Below are 9,476 nucleotides of genomic sequence, written 5' to 3' on the forward strand. Positions count from 1 at the left end.
CTAAAACATAGATAATGGGGGCAAGTCCATACAAGGAAGATGTGTCAGTACAACTATGCCCTTTGGTGCAGTTCGGTGCGGGGGCAAGTCATGTTACGGCTCGTTCCTAGAACAAAACTCACAAGAACTAGAACAAAAAAGTATCGGTCCAAGTTACTGGTGGAGTCAAGTATGAGATTCAAACAACAACAAAAAAAAGGAAAAATTGACCGCCCAAGGATCATAAAGTATCAGTCCAAGTTACTGGTGGAGTCAAGTACTAGATTCAAACAACAATAAAAAAAGAAAAAAATGACGCCCAAGGATCATAAAAGTATCAGTCCAATTTACTGGTGGAGTCAAGTACTAGATTCAAACAACAAAAAAAAGAAGAAAAAATTGACCGCCCAAGGACAGGCACAGGCCCTGACGCTGCTAGATACTTGAACTCGAGCCCATAGGCGAATCCCTAGTAGTCCGCACAACGTAGGGCCCACCGATCAGGGCCCACAGGTCAAGAGAGAGAGCGAGCGTCGTGTATAAGCGCTCTGGTAAGTTTTCAGAGGAGTTCGACTGGTGAGCCTTGGCTGCGCTTATAAACAGGTCTAGAGCCCCCTCGACTAGCAAGGTGGGACTAAACCCATAGTGCACGCGCACGCCGCACTGCACAGCCGCACGGACGAGCTATCTCGGCCGAAAACAACGACTCAGCCAGATGGCCCAACACAGTACTTCGCCCCATTACAAAATTCCAGCCGGTCACACACGACAAAAAAATGCAGATATTTTAAAAAAAACTCACGAGAAATAAGTTCAAAAACAAATAATGTAAAAAGTTCAAACACATCTTAATTGTAAGAACTAAAAAATAGAAATACATATATTTTTTGGAAAATTAAACGTACAAAATTATAAATAAAAATTTCAGAAGCAAAATTATAAAAAGTTAAACTACTACAATTCATAAGGTTCAAGTAAAAAAATACTGTGCAGCAAAGATAAAAAATCTTCTAATTGTAAAAAATACTAGAAATATCATTATTTAACTGTAAAAAATGTGGTCCAAAATTCATCTAAAAAGTAAGAAAAAATGTTATACAACAAACAAATTTGATTGGTAATTGAAAACCTAAAATAGTTCAGTACTATTATTAACAGAATGTAAGTTCAGCAATCTCGAACCCAAAAAAGGGGTTCTACAAACATCATCAGCGTATAGTTCCTTCTGCGAGCTATGTACATGAAAATATACCAGTCAAAACAAAGGATGCCCATCAGTTCAACTATAGAATTGTTCCAGTACTAATATAAAGAATATATAAATAAAGCAGTTATATTTGAGCAAAACAGATAGGAAAAACATTACATAAGTTGTTCCAAACCATTTGATAATACAATAGAATTCAACCATCTCACATGCAGAAGTTCTAAAGAAAAAAATACTGCAACATAATCAACCACACACAAATCTCACAAACCGGCGTCATTTGCCACATTTAAACCTACAACACATAAATTCTGAATGTCAGAGAGTCATCTTCCCTAGAGAACATAACCATAACCACATCACCATCCTCAAATCCAGACTCTGCCACAAACTCCTTCCACCCAGTAGTTAGGTTGATGCAACCATCAAAATCGATGTGGTAGGCAACTTCCATCAACTGATACCCATTTTTGTCTGAAGTCTCCATCTTCAAAACATCGGAACTAGGAGCAACAATCCTGATCCTGGGTGACATTTTCTGCAAATGGGCATGGGAGTACAAAGCAAAAGTGAACATCTGACATAACTGGATTTTTACACATATATATGAACGGTTTGCATAACAAACTGAAAAGAAAAAATCTGAACCAAAACAATAACACATAACTGACTAGTCATGTGAACTGACTAAACTGAAGAAATGTACATACAACACACCTACAGTAAAAACATCTGACAAAAAACAGATCAAGGATTATACAAAAATGGATAAAAAACTTTTTAGTAATGAACAAATACAAACAGAAATCCCTATTGTTAAATCCTGACAAAACCAAATAAAAAATATAGACAAACTATTCATAACACTAAACTACAGATCCAGTCCATGGGATTCAAAAAGAGACCTACAAAAAAGTAGAAAACAAAACGAATAGAAACACATACCCATGATTCCTTCAAGTCACCAACCGTCAGGCAATAAACATATGACGCACGAAACCCATGGTTGCAGTACAACAGACAAGAAAGTTTCCCACGATGATGAGTCTGAGTGAGCTCCAAACCAGATTCGTACACACAGCCGTCAGCTATGCGCGCCATCTTTGCCAGGCATTCGCATGAACAATCCTCCATGGGACACATAGGAACAGGGAAGAAAACAATGAAGAGAAGAGGGAGGAACCTAGATCTACTTCTGGAAGAAGGAAGAAAAGGACGGGGAGACTGAGCCACACACCACACATAGATGGATAGAATTTATAGCCAGGGAGACTCACAGATTATAAAAATAATAAATAGGCAGGTGGTTAGCCAGCTGGTAGGAAATAGTTATTATACAAGCCATGCAACATTTGACCGCAAATCAGTTCAACTTTTGACAAACAAGCAGTTCAAAAGTGCACATGTCAAAACATATGCAGATAAAACAACACATTTAGAGATAAAACAGTTCAATTCATTTAGTCATTCAAACATCTGCTCCCTCACAACAAAAATCTTAAAAACATATACTTCAGTCATAACGATCAAAGAAACGACGCCATTTGGCCCTGGTGGATGGATGTGGAGCTGTGGCTGCTCTCACCCTAGCCCAACTGATGATCTAAATATGGTTCCTTCCCCTGCCCTCTGGGAAAAGAAGCTCCAATTCATTGGAGTTGCAAGTATCCATCACCTCGCGTGCAAGGCGTCTGTTGAACTCTGCCTCCAGTTCCTCCTCGGCAGCACGTCGTGCCATCTGCCTGTGCCTGCGCCTCCTCCTCCTCCTCTGCTCTGCTACTGCAGCCCTCACATCAACGGCATCCCCCTCCTCCTCTGTGACCTCTCCCAACTCAGGATCCATCTTGCTATTCTTTGCTTGCAGCTGGTAGAAATGAAAGTGACAGAGGGCACGGGCTTTATAATCAAGGTGCAGAAGTATCGGTAGGCAGCCAGTTCCGATGTCAACGCACAGTAAGACAACTTTGACACGCAGCAGTCCAACTACACATACGGCAGCAATTCAAACAAATACTGAAAAACACGCAACTTAATTACACAGTTTGACCAGATTACAAGAAAAATCAGAACCTACAGTCAGTCGCCATACACCACCTCCGCCAACGACTAAATGACATGGGAATCCAGGGTAGAAACAACTCAAAAGAAGCAAAATTGAAAATGCAAATCTTTTCATACAATCCTCATATCTCTCCCTGCAACACCAAATCGAAAGTAAAACAACAGAAAAAGAAGAACACATTTACATGGTGGACATGGAAAACGATCAAGAACACCAAAACTTGTAATCAGAAATTACAAATGAAATTAATATCCAAAAACTTTGACATACCGATAATTCTCACATCCAAAACAACAAACAACACGTAAATTGAGGCCTACGAACACCACCGTAAACACCAACGCCCAGAACACGTCCGCCGCCAAATACCCATGCCGTCACCTCCGGTGACTACAGATCACAAAACACGATCAGGTGAGCGCGCGCACGTGCGGAACCCATTACATGTCTCCTCTAGCAACTAATAGCCCGCAGCATCACGCTGGAGAATGCCCGAAAGCTCCACGTTGCATCCCATGTTTTCGCTCGTCGTACACACAGGAAGATCAGTTCAAGAGGAAAACTACATCAGTCTAACCGGCAAACCACGTCAATTCAAGAAGGGTAACAGAATAGCCGAGATGTGTGTATATATATGCATGTTCTGTCCTCTACAGCATTCACTTATAGCTATGTCTTCACACTTGAATTTCTCTGATCTAAGTGAGTGTGATCGGACCCTAACCCCCCTTCTATGCTTCTACCTCAAACTCTATCTATCTAAGTCATATGCACTTTGTTGAAACCTGTCAAATGTCTTCTCTGAGTCCTTCTCAGTAGAAGACACAGAGACAAACATTTAAATCTGTTTTAATGCCATATCCCTTTTTCCTGAATACCGGAGAAGCCGGAACGACCACCCAACAATCCAGGCATGCGTGGGAACATGGAACAACTTCCAATAAGTTGCATGCAAGCCACGTGTCCTTCAGATGTGAACCGCCAGGGGCACCTGCGTAATTACGTTGTGCAGTCCCTTTCCTTATAAATACACACCCCGAGCAGTCATTATCTCTTCTTCCACCTCGCCACCTCGCTCAAACCCTAGCGCCTCCGCTAGCTCGCGTCGACGCCGGAGACGAAGTGCTTAGCTGCCGCAACTTCTTCGACGCCATCGTCACGCCAGCCGCAGACCTCGTCCTCTCCACCGCCGCTGTAGGTGTCTTCCACCGCCAAGTTAGGGCGCAGTAGATTGAACTGCTCAGCTTCCAATTCTGCCTCGTCTAGCAGTTCGTCAGGGGTAATTAAATCTCACTTTTTTACTATCTCTTTGATCCGTCGAATATATCCTCTTTGACCTAAAAATGGTTTCTACACTTCCAAATCTGGATCTGTCTTTATCTGCATCTCATATTATGCTAAGGGTATTCACTTATGCTTCATAACTAGTTAGATTCCTCACTTGTACTTATTCATGGATTTGTACAATCTGGAACCAACTCTCTTCAAATAAGTGAATACCTTCGCTCTATGAGGTCAATGTCTTCAGACTGATTTATCTTCAAAATCTTCTGAGAATGCATATGACATCTTCCCCTTCCCTCGCACCTCTAATGCTGTCACAGGTACATGTCCATGAGAGAATCCCTTGGTTCTCATAGTCTGCATTCATTTGCAGAGTTCAAAGCATCATATTCACTCCCCTGAAGCCAGTTCTTGTCTGACCAGTATACGAAAGACTTTCACTGTACTGAAGCATGTCTGCTTGAATATCATGGCCACAGAAAAGTCTGCTAGGAAAGGTGGCAGGTAGCGCAGAGGCAACACAGCTCTAGATCTGCCTCCGGATCTATATGAATTGTACAAGTTAGATCCTGAGGGAAGTTGCAGTCAGCGCAAGACCCGAATCCAATGGATTGGAAGATATTGTGATGAACAATGGTTCAAGTATAACTTCGTAACCCCTGAATATGCAGAGAAGAATGCTATCAAGTGCCCATGGGGAGATATTCTGTACAGGAATCTGCAGCCAAAGTCAAAGCCTGAAGCCATTGCTCAAGGCTTCTACCCCATGCATGGTCCGTGGACCAAAGCCTGAGAATGCCAACCCATCATCATTATTATGGTGTCATGATGACAATCTGTTTAAACGCAACTACCAATTTGCAAAGGAGTCAACTATGAAGAATAAGAAAGATCTTGGACTCGACTTCAATCCTGGTCCATCTGCTCCAAGACAGGATGGCACTCGTGATGCCAATCCGAATGTCATCGGCACCTTCACCGACTTTGATGGGCTTCTCTCCCACATTGCTGCTTAGAGGGCCACTATGGAGCAATCAGCTGATGATGCAGACTCCGAAGATACGTCTGCTCCACCGAAGCAAAAGAAAAAGAGGTCAAAAGCTTCGAAGCCCTCTGCCACACCAAAAGCTTCGACTGTGAAGCTGTTGACCACTGCACCTCCTGAAACCAGTGTGTAGTCTGAAGATTTGTCTCGTGTCTCCAAGAAGGCCAAGAAGTCCAAGAAAACCATGAAGCCCGAGAAAATTTCTGGGCATGAACTGACTCCTGTTGATGTTCTACGCAACGAGGAATACACCATTGATCTATCAAGTGATGAAGATCTTGGTGATGATGCTCTAGAGATTCTTATCAAGAGCAAGCAAGAGGTGGAGATCTTCAACGATCTGCCCCTCTTTGATGTTGACATTCTAAACAACTTCATCGATGAGTGGTTCGATGACCAAAGCATCAATATTGACGATCTTCAACTGCCTATGGACATAAGCATCACATTTCACGGAGCCATTGCTAATGAGTTGGCCCTGGCTCAGAAAATTGTTGAACTCAAGAACAAGATTGATTATGAGAAGGCTCATTTCAAGAAGAATATGGCCAAGCTCAGTGTGGCTGATGTGCAGATCTTCAAGAAGATGTTGCATGACCTCAAGGCCGAGTTTCACAAGAAGAGGGAAGAAGCCAAAGGCTCTCGTGAGCGCATGAAGTATTATGCGCAGAAGTGTGTTCAAGCCCACAATGAAGCTGAGAAGCGAAAGGCTCTTGGGCGTCCTGGCATCGACCCATACTGCCAAACCAAAGAAGAAGTCCACTAAAGCCCAAACTAAAGCACCTAGGCAGGAAGAACCTCGCATTGTCTTCTCTGCCAGTATGATAGGCTCGAAGCCTAAGGTCACCTCAACAGCTTCTGAGCTGAAGAAAACAAGGGAAACTGAAGCCAAAGCCAGGAAGTGGAAGCACAAAGATGCATCTAATGATGCTCCCTCCAAGAAGAAGTTGAAGACAAAGGCTTTAAAGTCTTCAAAGAAAGAGCGTGCTGCAGCCCAAGAACCCCTCAATATTGAACCCATATCTATTGCTCCTCCTGCCTTGACCAACCAAGAGCGTCGTCTTGTGATCCATGAGCCTGCTTCCACAGAGGCTCATGCAAGTGAAGAAGTTCCAGCTGTTGACCCCAACGCAGCTGAAGACATTGGTCATAAAGACAATGTTGATGATGATGATGTACTCCTTCCTCAGCTCCAGCCCCAGTCGATATCATCGCCTATTCTTACAAACAGTGAACTTATCAGCATTGGTCGTCCTTTGACGCCAATTGCTCAGGATGACTCATGGGCCGAGCACCCTCAGCAAGACACCCCAGTACATGATGAGACACCAAGAACACCAACTCCTCAAGTCACCACTCCGGTACTTGACGATGACAACTACATGGTTCAGACCACCCCCTCACCAAAGGCGTCACCTGCATATCGCAGGCTTCGCAAAGGCCCTAGGCCACAGGTCACCATGACGAGCATTCCAGAAGGGGAAGTGCAACAAAGCTAAGTTGCACAACAAGTGTTTCCTGAAGCCACCCCTACTATGAATGTCTCTGACACTGAAGCTAAAGTCGCTGAAGACATTCCGGCTGCATCAGCCGATGAAGATAATGAAGAAGAAAGAGTTGCCACACCCCCTGCTAATGAGGAGAATGTGATTGTGACCGACCCTCCTGTTATTGAACAAACAGAGGTTGAAAACACTAAGGCTTCCACAAACAACGCCACTGAAGCCAATGACATAGTCATGGCTGAAGACAATGTGGAGCCTGAAGCTCATGTGGATGTTGAAGTCATTGTTCCACCTCCAAGGCCTCACACTCATGGCACAGGCCTTTGATTGTGGACATCTTGTCACAGTAAAATGGCCCATTATGGTTCCTCCCACTGCTCCTGGAACACAATATGACTATCATGTGGAGCAGAGGCCTCAAGTTCAGAAGCCCAAGCCACGGCTGCCAAGGCTTCCAGGTGCTGCAACTACACTGGGTTCTTTCAGTGTGCATAGCTTCAGAGCACATAACACCTTCTTTGATAGTGCCAAGAATCCCTACACGCAGCCAAAGATCTCATTCGATCGATTTTGGAGCCATCAGCAGCGAAGCTAATACTCCTGCATTCTGTACAATCAAGAGCGAATCTTTCCACACATGCGTATGGATTGTGAAGCTATTGCTTTGCTGACCTGTCTTATAGAAGCACTTGACTACTTTAAGGATGTTGGTCTTCTGCCGTTTGTGACAGACAAAGAGCACTGGAATGAAGAGCTTCTGCTGCAGTTCTATGCCACACTTCATATTCGCGGCTACAATAGGGATCCGAAGACATGGGTCCTTGAGTGGATGTCAGGTGATGTACATCATGAAGCCAAAGCTCAAGACATTATCGAGCTTACTTCCCTGCCCACTCTAGGTGAGTTATACGAGCCTGGTTGTCAGCGTCATAGAGAGGAACTATAGAGTATCTTTCAGAGGCCCGAACCAAATATGAGTCAGATGCTCGGTATGATGAAGCCATTGCCTCAAGATGTTGAATACCCAAAGGAATTCTTTGTGAAGGACCTCGAGTACTTGCCACGCACAGTATACCACATTCTAAGGCACACTCTATGGCCGATCAAGGGAAACTCTTCTGAAGCCAAACTTGAAGGAGCCATGAAGACTTTGGTATCCTATATCATCAATGGCATCAGATTCAACACCCATGATTTCTTCATTAGACAACTTGCTGCTTCTGGGATTGATCTGTTTGGCCTGAAGTTCTATGCTCCATGGGTGATGCGCTTGATTAAGCTCCACTCTACCATTGACTATTAGCCCTCAGCATGCAACCATGTCGGTTTTCTATTTGAGGTTGATATGTGTAACACCCCGGATATGATTTTCCCAATTTGTAATCCAACTCTTGTCGTTTCCAGCGTTAAGTTATTTTATTTTCTCGGGTTCGGGTCTTTGTCTCCGTGTGTTGTTATCGTTGTCATGCATCTCATATCATGTCATCATGTGCATTGCATTTGCATACATGTTCGTCTCATGCATTCGAGCATTTTCCCCGTTGTCCGTTTTGCATTTTGGCGCTTCGTTCTCCTCCGGTGGTCATTTCTAACTTTCTTTCGTGTGTGGGGATTAAACATTTCCGGATTAGACCGAGACTTTCCAAGCGGCCTTGGTTTACTACCGGTAGACCGCCTGTCAAGTTTCGTACCATTTGGACTTCATTTGATGCTCCAACGGTTAACCAAGGGACCGAAAAGGCCTCATGTGTGTTGCAGCCCAACACCCCTCCAAGTTGGCCCCAAAACCCACCAAAACCCTCTCCATCATCTAGAGCGTTCGATCACGATCGCGTGGCCAAAAACCGCACCTCATTTGGACTCTCCTAGCTCCCTTTATGCCTATATATACACCCCCCTCCGAAATTCGCGGTTCCACTCTCCCCTAACCCTAGATCCATTCCATCCGCCGCCGCCGGACAGAAAATCGCCGGGCCGGACATTGTCCGACCCGCGCCGCAGCCACCACGTGGCAAGCCACCACTCGCCGCCGCCTTCTCTCACCGCGCCGGCCCGGGAAGCCCAGGCAAGGCCCCCGTGGCCCGGTGCACCAAGCCGCCGCCCGCGCCCGCGCAGCCGAGCGCCCGCCGCCTCCTTCGCCGTCTTCGGCGACCGGACGCCACCGGCCGCCGCGTGCCGCCGCCCGTCGACTCCTCGCCACCTCGGCGAGCCTCGCCGCCTCTTCTTCGCCGGTGCCTCGCTGCGCTCCCCACCGGCCGGCCGCACCTTCCCCGCCGCCACTCCGGCTCCCCGACGACCGGATCCGGCGAGATCCGGCCCAGGAGTGCCTCGCCGCTGTCATCCCCGCTCCGGCGACCTCTGTTTCCGGCGAACCTCGGCTTCCGCGCCGCAATC

The sequence above is a fragment of the Triticum dicoccoides genome, chromosome 2A (assembly GCF_002162155.2).
Source record: "Triticum dicoccoides isolate Atlit2015 ecotype Zavitan chromosome 2A, WEW_v2.0, whole genome shotgun sequence".
In the NCBI taxonomy this organism is placed as follows: Eukaryota; Viridiplantae; Streptophyta; class Magnoliopsida; order Poales; family Poaceae; genus Triticum; species Triticum dicoccoides.